At 43.1% G+C, this 22,597-nt stretch overlaps 1 long non-coding RNA gene across 1 annotated transcript; it reads left to right on the top strand.

The window, feature by feature from the left end:
• Window positions 1-9,852: 9,852 nt before the first annotated feature.
• On the top strand, window positions 9,853-21,350 carry LOC119852785. The gene is made up of 2 exons (XR_005291829.2): window positions 9,853-10,116; window positions 20,841-21,350. It is a non-coding gene; the product is annotated as an uncharacterized LOC119852785 (long non-coding RNA).
• The last annotated feature ends 1,247 nt before the right edge of the window (window positions 21,351-22,597 follow it).

Genomic DNA, 22,597 nt, shown 5'->3' with positions numbered 1-22,597 from the left:
ATTTGGCAGGGGGTCACCTTGGTGTTTCATAGAGGCATAGATACTAAGGTCAGAAGGGACCATTCTGATCATCTAGTCCGACCTCCTGCACAGCGCAGGCCACAGAATCTCACTTTCAAGTCCCTGCTCCAAAATGGAGACAATAAAATTTCTCAAAAACAGTGAGGAGTCCTTGTGGCACCTGAGAGACTAACAAATTTATTTGGGTATAAGCTTTCATGGGCTAGAACCCACTTCATCAGATGCATGGAGTGGAAAATACAGGAGCAGGTATAAATACATAAAGAGATGGGAGTTACCTTACCGAGTGTGAGGTCAGTCTAACGAGAGAATTCAATTAACAGTAGGATACCAAGGGAGGAAAAATAATTTTTGTAGTGGTAATGAGAGTGGCCCATTTCAAACAGTTGACAGGAAGGTGTGAGTAACAGTAGGAGGAAATTAAGTTTAGGTTTTGTAATGACCCAACACTCCCAGTCTTTATTCAGGCCTAATGTGATGGTGTCTAGTTTGCAAATTAATTCCAATTCTGCAGTTCACGTTGGAGTCTGTTTTTGAAGTTTTTTTGTTGAAGAATTGCCACTTACATCTGTTATTGAATGACCAGGGAGACTGAAGTGTTCTCCTACTGGTTTTTGAATGTTATAATTCTTGACATCTGATTTATGTCCATTTATTCTTTTGCATAGAGACTGTCCGGTTTGGCCAGTCTCTGTGACCCCTGGGCACTGGAGTTCTCAACTGTGACCAGAGCAGTCATTGTTGGGCATTGTGGGAGAGCTGCTGGAGAAGAGTTGACATAGGTAACACAGTGTCTATATTCAGTACATTGACCATGGCTCAACGCTGCTTGGGGAGGTGGTGTTATTGTGTCATTCTAATGGGGCACTCACATCAGTGGGAGACAAATTTAAGTGTAGACACATGTATAACTATAGGTTTCATAGTAGCAGCCGTGTTAGTCTGTATTCGCAAAAAGAAAAGGAGTACTTGTGGCACCTTAGAGACTAACAAATTTATTTGAGCATAAACTTTCGTGAGCTGTAGCTTATGCTCTAATAAATTTGTTAGTCTCTAAGATGCCACAAGTACTCCTTTTCTTTTTATGTATAACTATGTTGATGTAAGGCAGCTTCCATAGACTTAACTTTGTAGTTTAGACTAGGCTTCAGAAGGGTCTTGTCATGTCTTCCTGACAGAGAAAGAAGAGAAAGGAATTTGCGTTTTCTTCTCTGACTGAGAGACTATAATTTAAATGGCCTTGGTTACATTTCTGTCTCAGGTTCATTTCAGGTCAGAATCTGATGTTATATGCACTCATGCCAAAACATTATTTTCAACAATTATGCTTTCTGTATGATGCATGTTGAAACTTTAAATATTTGTAATACTACTATTTTAAATCTTTGCCTGGTATGTAGACTTGCTTTTGTAAAATAAAAAATATTATGCATATCTTATTTTGGGGGCCGGAGGAGGAAGAGAGAAAAATTATCCCTGTTTTAATAAATTGAATATAATGCTATGTAGAAAATGCTGTATATGCTTAAAATGTGCTTTATACACATGTCACATAAAATAAATAGAGAATTAGTTTTGTTTTAAAAAGTCATTTGCTCCCCCTTTGAAACGCATCGAGGCAGAGATCAGATGGCTGGAGAATCTGAAACATTGTACATATTGTGAGCACCAATCATCCTCACTTCTCCTGTCTGTTACATTTTGGTAGCACTTCATTTCTATCATTTAATTTATGTGCAGAGTAAGAACTTTCATAAATTTCACCTCAGATGACCTCAGCACAACCAGGAGAGCACCCCTATAAGAGCTGGCCCTACCACAGATCTCTCCAAAGAGAAAGGTCTGTTCAGTGCAGGGCCGGCTCCAGGCACCAGCATCCGAGGCTGTGGCAAATCGGCGGCAGCTTCTCCCCTTTGCCGTCCACAGCAGCAGTTTTTTTCACGGCTTGGGGCGGCAAAACTGTAGAGCCCGGCCCTCGTTCAGTGTCACTGAGATAAGACAACAAATACCTTTAAAGCCTATAGCTCTGATTTCACCAGTTATCGGCTTTCAGTAATCAGATTCTGCAAGGCTGCTACTGTAAATTGAGCTTGCACTGCTAAGAGTCAGAAGCTAGTTGTTGCAAGACTAACAAACATAGAATTTCAGAGTAGCAGCTGTGTTAGTCTGTATTCGCAAAAAGAAAAGGAGTACTTGTGGCACCTTAGAGACTAACAAATTTATTTGAGCATAAGCTTTCGTGAGTTACAGTTCACTTCATCGGATGCATTTGGTGGAAAATACAGTGGGGAGATTTATATACACACACAGAGAACATGAAACAATGGGTTTTATTATACACACTGTAAGGAGAGCGATCACTTAAGATGAGCCATCACCAGCAGCAGGGGAGGGAAAGGAGGAAAACCTTTCATGGTGACAAGCAAAGTAGGCCATTTCCAGCAGTTAACAAGAACATCTGAGGAACGGTGGGGGGGGAGAAATAACATGGGAAAATAGTTTTACTTTGTGTAGAATTGAATTGTAGAGAAGCAGTGCTAACTGCCCCCTTCAACTGTCATTTTGAAGAGGCAAATGGTTCTCATTCAAGGCTTTATCAGACACTTATTAGGTGGGAAAAAATTCCATTAGCGCTTTGAAGTGCTATTTTTTGGTGAGGCAACAAAAGAAGTCTAAGTGAAGACTGACAAAGCTACTAAGAACTGTGTGTGTGTGTGACAATACTTTATTTTAAATCCTCTCACAAAATTATGTCTATTTCTTTCAGGCCCATTAATTTTTGTGTATTACTGAAATTATTCATTCCTACACTGCACACTTTCTCTTAATTGGGTGATTTATTTTTACCAGCTGGCATGCAAGACTGACACAGATGAGCCTAGTTCATCACTGGCATAACTATGACTACAGTACTGCACCAGTTACGAGTTTGATCTGTTCTGCATGACAGACTCTTTCCCAGAACTCATGAAATGAGGGTGAATATGTGGGAATGGGTAGGCGGGGGGAGGGGAGGGGCACTATTATATCCTTTTAAATAAGATAAAAAGACAGAATAGGTGAGTTTCAACCTAATATTGCATTGTGGAATGAGATGCACTACAGGGGAGGTTTATACTTTTCTCTGAGGTGAACTGCACCTGTCTTTGGTTAATCCAGACATGGGCAAACTAGAATTTGGCACCAATAACAAAATAAGCAATTGGTCATTGTGATGGGGTGTGTTCCTCACACAGGCCCTGAAGGAGTGAATGTGGGCCTGAGAGGTGAATTAACATATCTGGCAGCACCTGAGAGAGAGAAAGAGCACACACACGTATACACACAAGCTCCAGGTGTAACTGATAATGAAGCCCAGCTGGGGAGGGGGCTGGGTGGCAATAATAAAGCCAGGAACTTTGCAGCAGAGAGGGCTGGAGGGAGAGGGTCTGTAGTAACCTTCTGGAGTCAGAAAAGGTAGGCAGCATTCTAGGGAGGCAACAAGGAGCCTGAGGGTGTGGACCTTGATAGTCAGCTACAGGGTCTCTGGACTGGAACCCAGAGCAGAGAATGGGACTAGGCTCCCCTACCAGCTATGTAGGAAAGTAGGTTGAAATCCCCTAAGGAAAGGGGTGTAAGGACCACGGAGCCTAGAGACAGATGGAAGATCTGCTGTAAGGTCATTGGACTGTAGCTGGGGTCAGACTCCCTGTTACCTGGGAAGGGGTGGACTAATGTATAAGAGGTTAGAGGGCCAAGTTGCAGGGAAAGAGACCACTGCAGCAATGGAGGGACCATCAGCAGAGGAGACAGCTGCTATGCTATGCCTGGCCACAAAGAGGTGCTCCTGTGATGAGTGAACCCTGTTACAGTTAGGAACATTCATCAATTTTACCAAGTTTTCCAGACCAAATCTCTGTAGGTTTTGGTCATGACACTGACTATAATCCTACACCAGCAGAGCTGCTAAGAAGGCATAGGGCCTGATTCTCTTCTCTCAGCAGTATAAAATAGGAATAATGCCATCAATTCCAACTGAAAACTAGTGTAAGTAAAAGGAAAATCAGGTCCATGATCATTGCAGAAATATACCTGGCCATTTATTATATACTGTGCTCATATGCCGTGTGGAAATCAACCTGCTACATTTCCTCAGGCATAAATTATGAGTCACAAAATGGAGAAAGATGATAAAACTCTTGTGTTGAACCCTCCATCATATCATGCTCACTGCCACCAAGAGGTCATGCTCCAAGAGAGGAAGAAAGGAGGCCTGGTTTGTATAGCTGAAATGAACAAAATGAAAGGACACGTGCACATGATTACTGACTGCAATGTGAAGGAGTACCCGTGGCACCTTAGAGACTAACAAATTTATTAGAGCATAAGCATGTGCCACCCTTTCCTACCTCTTCTCACACATATACAGAATTCTATTCTTTACCCCCTAAATTTAACCTACTCTCCCACACCCATTTTCCTTTTACACCTACTCCATTGTCTGACACGATCCCAATCCTCCCTCCCCATTATCCATCACGTAGCACAAGAACTAGGGATCACCCAATCAAATTAATAGGCAGCTGGTTTAAACAAAAGGAAGTATTTCTTCAAACAATGCGTAGTCAACCTGTGGAACTTGTTGCTAGGGGATATTGTAAAGGCCAAAACAATAACAAGATTCAAGAAAGTACTAGATACATTCATGGAGGATAGGGCCATCAATGGCTATTAGTGTAGATGGTCAGGGGTGCAACCCCATGCTGAGAGTATCCTGAGTCTCTGATGGCCAGAAGCTGGGAGTGTTTGACAAAGGATGGATCACTCAATGATTGCCCTGTTCTGTTCATTCCCTGTGAAGCACCTGGCATTGGCCACTGTTGGAAAACAGGATACTTGCCTAGATAGACCATTGGTCTGATGCAGTATGGCTGATCTTATGTTCATCCCATCTCCCCACATATTTTCTCTTTTCCCTTTCTCTCCCTAAATATTTGTGTGTGTCCCCCCCCCGACTTTTTTGTTTTGCTTTTTTATGCTGTATGAGGGCCTGAATAGTTTTTTTTTAAAAAAATCTGTATTTTTATTTTTTTTTGCATGCATGAATTTTACATTAGAATGTAGGAGCTATTGATAATGTTTTTGCTAGAAGATTCTATGCATCTGGAGAATTAGTGAAATTACATCAGATATCAAGAAATGAAATCTGATTATTGAAAGGGAAAATGACTTATTCAAACTGTTTGAAACTCTGTTTTGCATTGTTGTGAGCAATCTATTTAATTCAAATGTTCAGTAAACATAAGAAAAGATCTGTTCCTTAAAGATTTACTACCGCCCACTTTTAGTTAAGGTCTTAGAAAGCTCCCAATACACACATGAGATCATTATTGTTGTTAATGGACTCACTGGGGAAGACTAGACTCAACATTCCCAATATTTCTAAGACTCAAAATAAATGGGAAAAAATTAAATCTGAACCTTTCATGCCTTCTCTATGCATCATAAAAAACAATGGGGGGAAATTATTATTTTTGTATTTGTAGGTCCCCTTAAAAATACAAATAGTTTAGTACATTATAATCTTTCCTAGCCAGAGTGCAACTGCACCTTCATTTAAAAAGCACCCTTCACAATGAATCTCTGTTGTTATGAGCAGTGCTGGTTGCAATGCCTCTAGTTAAGGTTAGCTAACACTTGCCATTAGAAGATCCTGTTTCTAGTGGCTTATAATTTTACTAAACTTTAACCAGTTGGGCTGAAATTTTCCATGCCAAATGTCTGCCTCAGGCTTTTTTTTTCCCTTTGAATTTCAGGAAAGGCAGTTATCTGTTTCCTAGAACAAATTTAGGGGGAAAATATGCTTTGCCCATGTTAAAATAAATTCTTACAACTCATAAATTGAGAAATTTTAGAGTGGTAGCTGTCTGTATCTTAGTCTGTATTCTTAGTCTGTATCAGCAAAAACAACGAGGAGTCCTTGTGGCACCTTAGAGACTAACAGATTTATTTGGGCATAAGCTTTTGTGGGCTAGAAATATCCACAGATACTGGATCTCCTAGGCCTGGAGGGAGAAGAGGCTGTGCAAGCACAGCTACGGACCAACCATTGAAATATGGACATTTATGACCACATTGCACAGGGGAATGGGTATATGCCACATGAAAGCGAGGGAACTGTGTCAGGCACACCATAAGGCCAGAGAGGCAAGCAGTCAATCTGGTGTTGATCTGCAGATTTGTCGCTTTTACAAAGAGCTGCATGTCATACTTATCGGAGATCCTACCCTCACCCAATGGGCCATAATGAATATGGCCAAGAAGCCTGAGTCACAGGCCCTCTTGAACCTATGTCTTCTACATTCCAGCTGAGTGCTCTAACCACCAGGCTATCAAGTCAGTGTCTCCTAATCTGGCTCAGTGAATATTTCATGATTATACAAAGTGGGCTAGCTCCAACAGGAGAGATTGAGAAAGGAAGCTAGAGACTGACTGACACTGTCTCTAACTCTCTCTCTCTTTCTGGCTTTTCATTAAAAATTTCAAACAGTCTTGGTTTCATCCCCATACAGAACAGGACATTTTTTGAAATCATCAAAATTTTTATGGGACAGAAAAACCGTTTCTCACCCAACTCTGATGCTAGTGTCCTGAGGGATGATTTTGAAGATGTGATAGATTTTTGCTGCTATTATTGAATGTGCTTGTGCATTCTTTGTCTAAGAGGTTTGCAATTTACTCAAGGGTACTCTTGGATCTCTGATTGCTTCTTGGATTCCAATTAGCGTCAGAGACCAAGAGCTTTTTTTCCCCATCAACATCTGGTTAGTCATTTGCATCCTTTTCTTTTGGATTTGGCCTCTCCACAGTGACCCATGAATATGTGTCTTCTAGACCAGGTTACTGCTTTGCACTCTACTTTAGGCTACACCTTAACACCACTCAGGAACTACTGCTGATGCAGAATATGGCTTTCCAACCTCTTAGGTCATGGTAGTTGATGGGCACATATTACTGTGACAGAATACACCCCTGTATCCATACCCCCTACACACGACTGTAATGATCTTTGTACACAGTATGCCTTGTAAGGTATCATTTGAAAACTCATAATTTGCTGGTCAGTATTGTTCTGGTAAAATTTGTGTGGCAACATCGTATGCGAAGCTATAAGATTCCATTGTATGGTGTTATTAACACATGTTTCAAACCCCACAGCCCTGCCCAAACAGAATTTGGCAGACAGGTCTATCCTAAACAAAGGAATGTGTGCTTCGCTTAATTATCATTTAAGCAGTAAGCACAGTAATCAAGCAGAGAGGGAAACAAAGAAAGCTCAAAGAGGTCAGAAAAAAGCAGCGGGAACATCCTTCCCCATAGACTCTGTCTCCTGGTGCCCAGCTCGAAATGTTTTTCAAGCAGGGGACTGAAACTATTAAAAGGAGGGACAAACATCCCCAAGGTACCCCTCCCCTCTTCCTGCCCGTCACATTCGCTGCACCTGAAGCAAAGGAAGCATTTGTTGGACTCAATGAGAATGGATCCTGACCTATGGGGTTTGGTCAGTAAGGTTGCTGAAAGCAAGTGGGGAAAAACTTTGCTTGAATCTGATATAGTTTATGTAGGTAATAATAAATGTCTTGTCTGTATTTTTCTTGTAACCATTTCTGACTTTTATGCATCATTACCTGTACTCACTTAAAATTTCTCTTTGTAGTCAATAAACTTGTTTTATCTAATCCAGTGTGTTTAAATTGAAGTGTTTGAGTAACTCTGTGACAAGTTGTGTGCATATTATTTTCTTAAAGGAATAACAGACTTAATATAATCTGTACTGTCCAGGGCAATACAGGAGATATGTTTCTGGGTGAAAATCTGGGATTGGGGGGGTGTTGGGATCACCCTGCAGTATAACCAAGCCTGGTGAGATCCAGAATATAACCCATTTGTGGCTGGCAGGTTGCAGTTGCAAGTCACACCCTGAGAGTGTGTGTGTGCATGTGTCTTGCATGGTGGAAGGCTCTTTATGAGCGTGCCTGGTGGGAGCTACTTCAGCAAGGCATTGTAAGGCAGCCAAGGTTGAACAGGGCATTAGACTAGATGACCTCCTGAGGTCCCTTCCAACCCTGATATTCTATGAAGGTTGCAGGGGTGACACAGCTGCTCATTAGTCTGAATTGACTCTCTGTTATGTCACACCAGCCTCTTAGGTTATAGTAGTGAACCACCATGGAAGTAGAGATGAACTGGGGTGCGCAAGGCCATCCCCACATTTAAATATCAGGGACAGAGGAAGGGCATTCTTAGTAGACAGCCTGGAACTCTGAAATTTGTTCCTTTAGCTGATCAGGCAGCGGCCATGGTTTTGACAGTTAGGACATAGCTCAAGGACCCTCTCTTTTTTCAGGCATTTGCCTCAGGGAAGTTGGGTAAGCTGGTTGCGAGGGGGAAGTACTTGGTCTGAGAGCTTGTCCTTCTTTCTTTTTGCCTTTCATAAGAGATACATTTGTACATGTATTCTTACTACATTATGCACATGCTTTCTGAGGCAACTTGGATAGGGTGCATTTTATCATGCTAAAAATAAACCAGTACATGTAATGACACTCTAAAACCCCAGTGTGTGTAATGAGAGCTCAACTCTGCACAGAGAAGGAAAGTGCAGCTGACATGTACAGGAGTCTCCACTTGCTTTTTTTCAAATACTATGCAAATGGAAGAAAGTACTTGCCAAAGAAACAGATGAAGATACATTCCTCAAAGATTTCTTTGTGACAGGACTTCAGAACCTATCAGGGAGTGGTATTCAAAGTTTAGAGGCAGAATCCATTAAGTAATAATAATTCCCTTCTCTACAGGCCTGCAGCTCACAAATGGACAGACTGCTGATGAAATGTTGGACTAGACAGAGAAAGTTAAAGGCAGCCCTGGTCATCTGCAAGTTAGTCAGCCATTCAGTGTGATTCTTCTTTGCAGAATAATCCCAGTTCACCAAGGAGTATAATAGACTCTGGTGCAAATTTTCATCTCTTCACAGGATATTTGGGAGATGTAGCACCAAAGGGATTTCTGCAACAGGATCCTCCCACATCTACCAACACCGGCCCATCAAAGATGGAGGATAAATTTGAAAAACATTTACATTAATATTGCATACCATTTATTAGCTCTACCATCACAACTCTGGCTCTTGCTCTTTCCTCCTCTGCTTCACTTCTTCCTTCTTGGTGTCCTTCCTCCCTCTGCTCAAATGAACCCTTTGGTGTACCACTACAAGGGAGAGACAAGTTGAGATTAGCTCCTCACAAGTAAGACACTGTCCTTACACAACTCCTTCTCTTCCTCTCTGCAATCATCACACAATCCATCAAGTATTCAACCTCCCCCCTGCCACCACCACACACACAGTCAAATCTCTTCTACTCCAGCAAAACAAATTTCCTCCCACATATCAATTCTTTGCCACCTCCTAAAAATCAATATGCCACCTTGTGGTGGGGGGAATAAACTCCACATCAGAATGGAACCTGTTAAGGAGCAGCTCTGGGCCCAGGCAGCCCCACCTATCCCCACCTGCAGTGTGCAGCTGGAGATGAAGTTTAAAAGAGAGCCAGGCAGGGAAGGGAGTGAGACCTACTCTGGGAGCTTCTGAAGAAGGATGCTATAGAAACCTTTCCCAGGGGAAAGAGCCTACCAGCTAAGCCCAGAGGGGCTGAAGATTCAGTTATTCTCCTTTTCTTTTTGTAAAGGGGTGGAATAGGCCCAAAGACCCCCTGCTGGAGGTCTCAGAGTCCCACTACACCCCGTCCCAGAAAGGAGCAGTAGAGAAGTCCTCCAGGGTGCCTAGAGTGGCTGTGGGGGAAGCATTCAATTAGAAAGAAGCAGCAGGGAGTAGCCAATCAGGGCCCAACAGGGCCATATAAAATGAGCTGCAGTACTAGAGAGAGTTAGTTGCTGCCTGGAGCTGGAGGAGTGAGGACTGTGTTCCTGGCTGGCTGGCTGGCTGGCTGAAGGAGCAGCAGGACCATGGACAGATCAGTTGCTGGCAGGGATTGGAGGAGCAAGAGGGAGCTCCTGGCTGGCTGCTGGGACTGACTACAAGACTTCTGCCCTATGGTAAGGGTGAAGTATTTGAGAAGGTGCTGGAGCTGCAGGGAAGTGGCCCAGGGAACAGAAACACAGTTTAGTTAAAGAGATGCAGTAGGTGGCTGCTATTCATAGGGTCCCTGGTCTGGGACCCGGAGTATTGAGCGCGCCCAGTCCCTCCCCTGTTACTAGAGAAGTAGCCTGAATATTGAACTGAGATATATTCCTGGAAGAGAAACTGAACTGTTAAGTGGCCAGCTGGAGAGGTGGGGCCAGAAAGGGTGAAGAATCTCCAGGGAGGAAGTCCTGGGGGTATGGCCCCCATACCAGGGTGAGAGACTATTTGATGGCTTGCCCAGAAGGGGCTGTGGGACTGATTAAGGACTGAGCCCACGGAGGTCTGCAGGAAGACTGTGTCTCCAGGGAGGAAGCCCTGGAGATACAGCCCCATACTAGGGCGAGGACTATTTAAAGACTGAGGCTGGGGAGGGCTACAGAGATACCAACAGAGGAGTACTGGGCTAGGCTCCTGTTGGATTATATACCCAGAAAGGGGTCTCTACAGTTTCAAATACAGACTGTGTGTGAGACTCAGCTGGACGGCTGAGTCATTGAAAACCTGCCTGAGAAACCACCAACAGGGGTCACCACAAACTGAGAGAGCTGCAGGCACACACACTCGACCAGGGGCACTCACGAGAGGTGGGTGCCACCCTATTACACTTTGCTAGTGTGTCAAATTGTAAGACTTTGGTGGGGTAGCTAGTGGTAAGATGTGACTGGGGGGGATCCTTTAGGCACTTCCAGGTGCTGGACATTGTTGCTTCTTACCGAGCTCTGGGCTGGAACCCAGTGGAGTGGGAGGACCTGGACTCTTATACCAATCATCTTGATATGGAGGGCACAAAAACCCTCTCTTCCAAACTCACCCTGGGGAAATACAAAGAGGGTAGAGAAACCCCATGGATGGGGCTGAACACCTGCAGGGGTTGGTAAACAGAGGGAAGGTCCTCCTCCCGCCCGCCTTCGGGAGAGCATGGGGCCTGATATCTTCCTTCAGACTGTTACCCCAGAGGGGGATACAGCTACTTGGAGAACAGACTGGAGGCTGCGCACTGAAAGGCAGACAGCCATGGACGTGACGGGGCCAGTGACAGACACTGGCGATGGTACTAGGTTTCCCTTCACCCTCTGACAACAAAGCGGCAGTGCCAGTGAGCGCTGCCTATCACACACCTCAGAACATAAATTCAAGTTTCTTACTCCACCCAAAATTCAGTGCCTCTTCCAAATCAATTCCCCTTTTCAAAATTTATTCCACTCTCACAAAAATCAATCAGTCCTCTCCCACCTCCATAATACATAGAATCACAGTTCTGTCCAGTACCACATGGGGCTCAGGCTCCTCTGCACAACAGCCTGGCCTCCTTCCCTTCTGAGATCACAGCTAGTCAGGGAGAGGAGGTGCCGCTGCTGGCCAGGCCCTGCTGTGCAGAGTTTTCCAGCTGCTGCTCTGCCACATCAGCTCCACAGTGATGGGGAGGAGTTGAGAGGCAGAGAGACCCCTAAAGGCATGGGGCTTTCCTTGTTTCTTTGTTTGATCTCAGATGGGCCTCTTGCCTGCCTTGCAGCGCTTGGAAGAGCAGAGCCCTTGTGTAGGTATGAGGCACAGGTTTTTTGTGTTTTAATGTGGCAGTGAGGCAGCCAGACATGGCAGAGTACAGCCAAGAGAGCAGGAGACAGAACTGGAAAGCCAGAATCTGACTAAAAGGTCTTCAAAGCCAGAGACTAGATGGGTCTGTAGATTTGCACTTTTCTCATATTTATCCAACTATCAACAGCATTTGTGCACATCTGTTCCTCCAAATACTTTGTTCTATGTGTTTATGAAGGAAGAGGTGAAAACTCCTAGTTTAGAGGCCTCTACCTAGAAAATTCTCACAATGCCTACCAGTGTGCAACATCACCCAGGGGATTCTCAAACTGGTGCAAAATCTCCAGAGTGCAATGCATCGCGGGGAGGAACCATACTGGAAAATTGCCAGGATCCGCTACTCTGAGCATCAGTGGATGAAGAACTCTAGGATAGCTGTTAAGAACTGCCATAATGCAGTACACATAGGGTTGACAGACAGAGATGCAACACTTTTGAAATAGGCAAGTATCAAACTGTGTTGCTCTACAGACCCATTTGGCCAAGTTAGAACATGATTATCTGGCATGGTTATACCAAAAGACTGTTGCTCTGTGGACAAGGCTCTTCTTTAAGCTTCTACTTTCACTTTTCTCTTAAGGAGCTCTATTTTGGTAATAGCACAATCCCTTTTGGGCATTGGGTTTTCAGATTAGACTGTTCAGGAACATAAAACATCTCCATATACTGTTAGTCAGTGTCACATCAAAGGACTTCAGTCAGGAAGACAAATAATTAAATTACCTAGGCTTTGATCAAGAGTCTGCAGTTTGCTTCAAACACTTCCACAGGACATTTGCTTGCTTTAATCACCACTGTCTCTTTTGTGATTAAAGAAGTTGCTTTTGATATAGGGAATGCATTGCCTCTTAATCAAGGTGATTTAACTCGTCCCTAACCTTCCTAATTGTGTTACTGGTTTAATGTAAAATATGTTTATTGACATCTGTGCATGACAGCTTCTGTCTAATGGTATGTCACACTAATTGTATTGTTTGAGTGTGACCAGCAGCTTCTTTGCTCTTCTGCACATTCCAGACATATGCATCTTTACTTTTTGAATACAGATATAGAATGGACAATTTTCAAGGATAAAGATATTTTCCAGTTCTCTTTATAGTACCCTGATATCAGGCAACCTGAGAGGTGGACAGAGACTCCCCCTGTTGCTGACAAGAGGCCAGCAGTAGTTGCAGAGAGAAGGCAGCAGAATGCTGGGGAGAGTTTACAACTACAGTTACCTTTAGACTCACCCCTGTAGTGGTCTGGCCCTAGGGGCTGGATTAGAAACTGTTTTGTTCATTTGCTGTAAGTGTAAAGTGACCATGCCTATGGTTGTTTGCACTTCTTATTCCTGGCAGCCCTAGTCAATGAATCCTCTTATTCAGAGAGTGTCAGTGTTTATGGAACTGTCATGACCCCAGGAGTCTCAAACCTGGGTCTACAGGGCTTCCTGGAGGAGGGTGGGGGCATCAAACTCTAATCCTCTACCCAACAGCTTCCTGGTATCACCTACAACCAGGGCTCCTTGAAGCCCAGCTCAGACAGTAGTCTCCACCCTGGGCCCTGATTGGTGGAACACCAGAGTTCCTGGTTGGTCTGCTCCCCTTACTTAAGCCAGAGGGAGGAATAGGAATTTGTCTATATAACTGGGCTCCACACTGCTTCGGACTGCTCACTCAGTGCTACCTGCTCTTGTCTCCTGCCCCAGCCTCCCTGGTGTCCTGACTTGGCCTGATTCCTGCAATCTGACTCTAGGTCCCTGACCTCGACTTCTGACCTCCTGGTTCAGAACACTGCCTGGCATGGGGACCCGGCCCCCTATCCTAACACTAACCTCTAGGCATGGCCACCTGCATCCTGACCCTGACAGTTTGTATGGACCACACAGTAGTCCTCAAGAGGGTGGGCCCAGGGTGAGAGGTATGGTACTAGCAGCCCAACTGCTGCCTCCAGAGGTACTGGATTTGCCCAAATGGACTGTCCACCTCCAGGCGGATAACCAAGCACTGCAGGCCCAAGTCATGCAGCTAACCTCAGAGAACTGTTTGCTGTTGGATCGAGTAAACCAGCATTGTGTGGAGAGTGCTGTATTCCAGATACAACCCACCGTGCCCTGTCCTGAATGGGGATCTGCAACACTTGTGCCAGAACCATTCAGTGGGAGTTGCTAGTGGTTCTGGGGCTTCATGAACCAATCCTGCCTCCTATTCATGTTGCATGCCCAAATTTAGGCTTCTGACCCAGCCAAGGTGGGTTTGATAATAAGTCTGCTGATGGGAGAGGTGTTGCACTGGGCCTCTCTCTTGCTGTATATTAACAGCCTAGTGCCTTCAAATTTGAATGCCTTCCTCCAATATATATCCACAATCTTTGATGACCCGCTTGGCCGAGGCTGCTGTAAGGAAACTTTGGCAGGGGCAGGGTACAATTGCTTCCTCGACAGTGCTTTTCTGCCATCTCCCTGCAGACACAGCAAGGAACAAGGTGATGCAGTGGTACCAATTCCGGTGGGGTCTGCAGGAGGAAATCAAAGATGAACTGGCCTGTGTGGAGACACCCATGAGTCTGGATGTCTTCATCAACCTTGCCATCCACATAGATAATCAGTTATAGGAACAGAGGAAGGAAAAGAGAAGTTCCCTGCAGCCCCTGTGTCTGACCATCATTGCATGGGTGCCCATTCCATCCACTCAACTGATGCAGGTGAATCTGGCTCATTGACAGCTCACCGCCAAAGAAAACAATGCTGTTGCACCACCAATGCTTCTATTGAGGCAAACCTGACCATGCCATTTCTGCCTGTCCTGCACGAACCCCACAGGATCTGGGAAACAAGTTGACTCAGGTTTGGTAAGGGGGACTGGCCTGGGCTCTGTGAGAATTTCCCCACACCTTAGTCCTGACTGGGACGTGCACCCTGCTCTGTTTGGGAGCTTTGTACTTGCAGGTGCATATCTGGCTGTGCATCCCTGATAGGCCCCCATGGATTTCCACACAGCTGGCTCTCATGAATTCAGGAGCAGCCAACAATTTCATAGATGCAGTGGCAGCCCAGGCCTGGCAACTTACTTTGCAATAAAAGGCCATTCAGCACCTAATAAAAACTGTGGACAGCTCCCCTCTGTCTTCGGGTCCAGTGATCAAGGAGACAGTCCTCCAGGAAACAGTTATTCAGGGCACTGAGAAATACTATGATTCAATGCAGTTCAATCCCCACTCTTCCCTCTGATTCTCAGCATCTCCTAGATCACCCTTCAAAATCCCCTCATTCATTGGCAAGAACAGGAGGTCAGTTTCCCTTCAGAATTCTGTCAACAATATTGTCAGGAGCAAACTGATGATAGCCCAACACCCAGGTCCTGGAGGGCTCAGGAGAAGGTGATCACCCAGGCAGGGACACCCTCTGAACCTACATCAGAATCCCCCTTAAATATCATGAATATGCTGAAGTGTCTGAAAAGTGGAACATGGGAAAACCTCCCTCTGCACTGGGACTACACCATAGAGCTGCAGCCGGGAGTGAAAATACAGTTCAGATGGATTTATGCCATGTCAGAACCCAATCTGCCTGTGCTGCATGAATACTTCCAGGAAAACCAGCCAGAGGATTCATCCACCCTTGTTGGCTGATGGGCCAGTCATCTTTGTCAAGAAAAAAGGCAGCAGTTTTCAACCCTGTAGACTACCAACCTTGAAACCAGCTAACAAGCAGGCTAGGCAGTACAGGAGATGCATTTTTCTGGAGGAAAATATGGGACTGGGGGTGTGTTGGGGTCACCTTGTAGTATAACCAAGCCTGGTGAGAGAAAAAGTATAACCCAAAGTGGCTGGCAGGCTGCAGTTATACTCGGAGTGTGGCTTGCACGATGGAAGGCTGTTTGTGAGCGGCTCATATGGGAGCTACTTCAGCAAGGCATTGTAAGGCAGCCAGGGTTGCAGGGGTGACACAGCTGTTCATTATTCTGGATTGTACCCTGATATGTCACAGTTACAAACAATTTCTGATAAGGATGAATAGACCAAAGAGCAAGAGGGATATGCATTAGAAACCTAGAATTAGAGGAGGATGGCAATGATGGGTCAAGATATTCTATTGAGAGATGAAGTCCCTCCACACATGGTAGCTTGTCCTATTTAATTTATTTGTTGTGTATTTTCTTTTGTTTACCATGCGTACTTGTGGGATGTGGGTTGATTTATACCGAACCTCAGAGATGGCATTATCATCCTAAATACAAAAACAACTGCAAGTGAGGCCAGAAGTACCCTGATTCTCTGGTGACCAGAGTATGGAATTGTCAACTGTGTTGCTCTTCCTTGGCCACACAATAGAATTGCCCTCTGGAATCTTAACTCCTCTTAACCCCACTATACTCTTGCTGATTTCAGAGTAGCAGCCGTGTTAGTCTGTATTCGCAAAAAGAAAAGGAGGACTTGTGGCACCTTAGAGACGAACAAATTTATTTGAGCATAAGCTTGCATACGATGAAGTGAGCTGTAGCTCACGAAAGTTTATGCTCAAATAAATTTGTTAGTCTCTAAGATGCCACAAATACTCCTTTTCTTTATACTCTTGCTGCCTCTGTCCCATTCCTGTCTCTAATGCAAACCTGCCTCCCAGCCATTTGTCATTGTAAGGGCAGAAATCTTTAGATTCCTCCACTCCCACTTGCTGTCCTCAGTTTAACACAGGCCAAATATGGTGACTGAATGCCACAACATTTTTTTTTTTTTTTTAAACTATTGAAAAGCTTTCTGTCCATCTCTCTACCTTTCTTGGTAGGAAACACCTACTGTGATGCTGAATGAGCCAGCTCCATTGTAATGTTCCATTGACTTTGTTCACAGCAGTTGCAGTGGTGGATCAGTAGCGAGCAGTTAAACTGCATTTTCCAAGCAGAAAAGAATAACGAAACCAAGGGATCAAGATGTAGAGAAAGATGAAAGTGGTGGCAGAGGGGGAGGAAAATGAGGCAAAAATCAAAGTTTAACAGAGAAAAGGTTATGTTGCAGGCAGAAATACCAAAAAGGGATCAAAGGGTCAAATGAGAATTAAATCACCCAGTCGCTATGCTATTATGGGAGCAAAGGAAGACACTTTGTGAAGTAAAGTGGAATAGATTAAATAGAGAGGAAACAGGAAGGAGAGAGAGATTACAGTAATACAGCATACATCCAGGGTAGGGATCTGCCTGAATTGTGGGAAAGGAATTTAGCAGAATTTTAATCTTAACCTTCTAAATCTATTGAGTTGTTAAGAGAGACACAAATATTTTGAGGACTCCGGCATTTGACTTGCCTTCAGAACTGATATAATCTTGTGGGAAATATTTTCAGATATTAAAAAAAATGTGTTAACTGTTGTAAAGGCATTCAGTGCTCTGTCACTGCAATAGTTACTGCTTATATCAGGCCCAGAGAGCCAAATTGTGGAACCCTCATGTGCACTGGTGAGCACTTACACATATAAGCACTGCCCTTGTCTTCACAGTGGGACTACTTGCACGAATAAGTGTTCATCAATGTCACAGATGACTAGCTGTTTTCAGGGTAGGGTAATGTAAGTGCATGTGTGTGATATATAGTATATGTTTGTATTATTATGTGTGTACATACATATATACACACACATTACTGAAGATATTCTATTCCACAAGAGTGCATTATTATTCTTATTTTTTTCTGGGAAAAGATGTTTTCCATTCTGTTAAATTGCATATCCATAGAGATTGGGGGGATTTCTGGGCACCAAACCAGTCAATCCAATTTGGACTGGGACAGTGGTTACTCTGGGTTAAGTCTCTTATCTGTCCCCTTCAGATGTTTTAGTTCTCTGTTATTCATAGTAAACATAAAATTAAAAGTGGTACAGACTTATTGGCAGGGACCCAGCAAGAAACCTAAGAAGGAAACATTAGGGGGCAAGATTTTGATTTCAGACAATTCAGTGTAAAGCTGAACTAATTCCACTGATTTCAATGAAGTAACAAAAGATTTACACTGGAGCAGCTTGACCAGCATCTGGTCTAATATACTATCATATTTTTTTCTTCTTAAAGTCACAAGTACACTTGATTCCTTATTTCACTAGAATCTTCCTGCTTTGTTTATGTGTGGGTACCAAATACTCAAACTTGAAACTCAAATTACTCATGTTTTTTATGAAGAAATGGAATCTCTGGATTACAGTAGACCAACTATTGAGTTTTTATTATGTTAGCCTGTTCATTATTCATCTTGCTTATCCTTAGAAGGCAGTAGCAGCAGCGTGAGAAGGAACTGGCCCCTCCATATATCTGATTCTTCACTCATACCATTGTAAATTAGAAGATAACTGTTTTGAAATCAGTAGAGTTACAAGAGTGTAAAACTGGTGTAAGTAAGAAAAGAATCAGGCCTGATGATCCAGATTCTATGCTGGGCCTCACAGGAGACACAATCTTTGTGCCCTCTGGATTCTGGACTTGTCCAGGAGCTTGCAGCACAACTTATGACTGCTCTATGTTATGGTGACTTTGCATGGCCAACCATGAGAGAGCTTGTGATTGATTGGATGAGTGGTCAGTGAAATCCACTGTGTCCTCCCTCTGGTTTTGTCCAAGTCCTTGTAGCCAGGTCAGGCTCATCTGCTTCAAATGCTTACTTGCTTCATAGGTCTGGCAGGTTTTTCAAATAGAGCATCTCCGATAATGGCTGTGTGAGCCCTTGTGACAGGAACTGATCTCTAGCTTCCTTAGGAACAGACAAGCAAGCCCACATCTAGGGTATTCATCAATCCTTTTTAGTTCAGCTGAATTCCCTTCCTTTTGCTGAATAATGATAGTGACTTTCATCCTTTCTTATGTATAGAGCTGTAGGAAAGCTTCTTAAGGCTCCCTGCTTGGTAAGACCTGTTCTCTGGGAGTCAGACAGATCAATTGTATGTCTCACTGAATATTACTTCCCCTTTCAGATGCCCTAAACTTCAGGGGCCAAATAAACCATTGTCTTCACTCTATAGTGCCACAGTATAGACACTTCCTATATCAATGGAAGGGGTTTTTGTGTTGCTGTAGTTAATCCACCTCCCAGAGTGGTGGTAGCTAGGTTGATGGAAGAATTCCTGTGTCAACCTGGCCATATCAACAGCAGGTGTTGGATCATTTTAACTACGGCACTAGGGGTATGTGTTTTTCTTCTAAGTAATGCAGGTAGGTGGACCTAAATTTTAAGTATAGACCAGGGCTTAATCATTTATACTCAGGCACAGTGAATGCCAAGGGAGTATAAAATGCAACCAGATTAAAGTGGTAGCAATTTACACCCACCTTGTGTAAATAATTATACAAGGTGCAAGACAATGGTGAACCAAGCTTCTTTTCTAGTGTTTCTAGTTGTCTGTTTCAGGCACTCTTGCTTAGATGGAACCAGTTTTTCAGTGTTACAGACATATTGTCTGCTATGTCTTTCCTTCTGTTCAGAGATTTTATTTTTTTCCCCACTGCTTACATTTCCCTTACTTTTTCTGTGCCTCTTCTCAATGGTTCTGCCTTAAAAGAAAATTATATTGACTTGGTATAATAAAGGCCAGATTATGTTTATTCCTGTGCAGCTGTGGGGAAGGGAGGATGAATGGCAGACATGGAGAATGAGGTGCAAGGAGCATTCCTCCCTCCTATTCAGAGACCAATCACAATCCCAGTCCTTGTGCTCACTGAGCATAAAGACCAATCGAGTCTAGTTCCATTGCTGGAGATGGGGAGGAGAAAGTGAAGAGCTATCATCACCCCATCCCTGCTATATCAACTAGCAAAGCTGGGTCAGCTTCAAAGGAAATACATGCTGCATCCTTTGAAAGGGTGGAAGACGTTAAGAGAGCTCCTGATATTATGGAGGTGCTGATTTATGACATCATAGTGATGGTGCATTCTGAAATAATCTTAAAATGGGGCCTAAATTCTTGTTGTTCTTTTTATGTAGGTGGTTTGTCAGAGTGAAACTTCACACAGCGTTCATTGTTGTGCACTTTGTGTTTTCAAAGTAATTTGGCTTTGCATAAATTTTTGATAGGAAATATTTGAAGTTGGCTTCTTGTTTGAAATTTGTCTGCCAGCCTCTTTGGTTGGCATGTATTTTTAAAATAACATTGTATGTTTACACCAAAATCAGCACACAGGTGAATCAGGAATAGATTAGGTAGTTCTTGAAAATAAATGTTTTGATAAGGATCATTTTTTTTTTTTGCCATTATTAATGATGATGAAACCTTGTGTTCAACAAGTAATCAATAAATAAAATCTTCTCTACTGGATAGAAATCTTCTCTGTCAGCACTTACGTTCTTCTGGCAGATTTTTATCTTCTCATGGAGAAGATTTTATGCACAGCTGCATTTCTCTGACAGATACAATCTTCTCTGTTAGCAGGCAGGTAAAATCTTTATCAGCAACTATTTTTCTGTGGCACAGCTCTGGTATCCTCCCTATCTCTGTCCCCATTGCCTCACTGAACACATAACTTAATACACACAAACTTGGTTGTACAACATACATGACACATACTCACAAAAGAAAGGAAATGAAGAGTCAAGCCACTTAACAGTACCTGTCATCTACTTCTCCAGCCACAGGTACATACCTTACCATCACCACAGCTACCATACGTCACAGATCATACACAACAACATTAATTCTGCCCCACTATGGATACCACATTTTCAGCACCCTGTTAGCCAAACCATTCTGTTCAAACAAACCAAACATCCACAGTAGTGTTTGGAGGGAGAGTTTGGTTTAAAGGCTGTGTGCAGGAAGTGATGAGAGGGCAGAGTTAAGGTTGTAGTGTGAATGCAATCAGGTGTGTGAGAGACAACCATACATACACTAGTTTAGACTAGTAACCTGATATTGAGGTGATGAGCATTTGCAGATCCTATTGACTTCAGTAGCAAGCAGCTCTGATAATCAGGCTACACATTTTCAATGGTGCAAAAAAAAAAAAAAATCACATTGCAGTGTAGGCCTCTAGAAGTGGTCCAGGTGCACTTTGTCTTTTTTAACTTATGAACCCTTTCTTTGTAGCTGCTTCTGCAATGAAGTGATGACCTCTGGCGTGATATCCTTTTCTTCTCTGCTGCCATTCGAACAGCAAGCAGTATGTTTTGAATGATATCCCTTTAATTGGAAAAGGGATGGACTATTGGAACCCCAGTTTTCCATAAAGGCTAGGAGAACGCAATTGGATCAGGGCAATGTGAAAAAGAAGAAAACTACCTACAGTGATCTCAGCACAGCTTTTTGAAGAAAAGAGCCTGAAGAAAAAGTGAGGGGAAAAATTAAGAGGGTAAAGTGTGAGAGGAAAATAGTGTAAGACATAAAAGGAAAAGAGTTAGGGAAAGGAAGAGAACCAAAGAGGAAACCACCCAACACATGGAGAAAGTAGAAATACAGAAAGAATATACTCACACAAAAATCCACCCAACAAAATAAATGAGCTCCTGCTTGTTGTTCTCACTCTCTTTGCATGGTTTGAATTGCTATCTGACTTATCTTTTTTTAAATATAAAAATAAAGCCTATTCATTTTGCTCCAGTGTGTAAATACTCAATTATAAGATGTGAATCAGTGAGTACTGATAAAAGGTAAATGATTTAAGGGGATATTGATTATAGAACTGAGGTATCTACATAACAAGGCAAAGACATTCAGAATCAAAGCCATAACTGCCAGAATAGGGGTCTCCAGGTTATTCATGTCCAGTCCCATTTCTCTCAGATTCTTCTGAAGTCAGAAAAGAGGAGGAAATATAAGAAGCTTCAGCTTTTATAAGAATAATGTAGATACAAAACACATTAGAGCCAGATTCTGACACCCTTGCTCACACTGAATAGCACCTTACTGCACGAGTGGTCCCATTGAAATCAATGGGACTCTTCAGAGTAAGTTGTTACTTAATAGAAGTAAGGTGTCAGAATCGGGTCCATAAGCATTATAGGCTGTATTTTCTTATGTAACTTAAGTGTCATTTTTCATTGTCTATATTAGTTTCTCTTCTGCCCTTGGAGCAGCAAAAATGACAGTGTCATTATAATCCTTCACATCCACATCTCTAATGAAATTACAATTATGTGTATATTTGGCATAAGGGAAAAACTAGTTCTGCTCCCCATCACAGCATTGACTCTTCCAGCACTAGCCCATAGTGTCACTTTGTTGACTGAGCATGCAATCAGCCTCTAGAATTATTTTGAAACAAGACCCTTTGAGGCAACTAGCATATGTGAGCAAGTGCATCCTATTAAATTACTACTCCTCTGAGGCTTAGCTGTCACCCTCCCAAGACCTAAATGTATGACAATGACCTTTTAAACTGGATGGCAAAGACTGTGAATAAAAGACATGACACACAATAGTAGAAAAAGAATCTTGAAATTATGTGGATTGATTTTTTTTTAAACATCTATTACTTGTTCTATAATCTCCATTTCAAGGTTAATACATTACAAAAATAAATAGTGAGGCAAAACCAGATTTGTGCAGGACACGGGTGAAGCTCAGTCTAAAACAGAAAGCTGTATCTCTTCACCAGATGTATTTGACCAGTGCTCCTGCTTCAAGGAAATATTGCAAAGCCCATGGCCTACTTTCAAGTACCATCAGATCCTGTCAAATCTGGCAACCAGCATGACACTGCAGTAGTCAAACTTTGTGCACACTTTGAGCAATCTCTTTACTTCTGCTCCCACCGTACCAATAATCTCTCAGAGAAGATATGCCATTACACCCCACATGATCACGAAAAGTGAGAGCGATCTAGCAAAAGGCCAAAAAGAACCCAA

The sequence above is a fragment of the Dermochelys coriacea genome, chromosome 3, assembly GCF_009764565.3.
Source record: "Dermochelys coriacea isolate rDerCor1 chromosome 3, rDerCor1.pri.v4, whole genome shotgun sequence".
Lineage (NCBI taxonomy): Eukaryota > Metazoa > Chordata > Testudines > Dermochelyidae > Dermochelys > Dermochelys coriacea.
The sequence above is the reverse complement of the archived record's forward strand: the minus strand, read 5'-3'. Positions and strand labels throughout refer to the sequence as shown.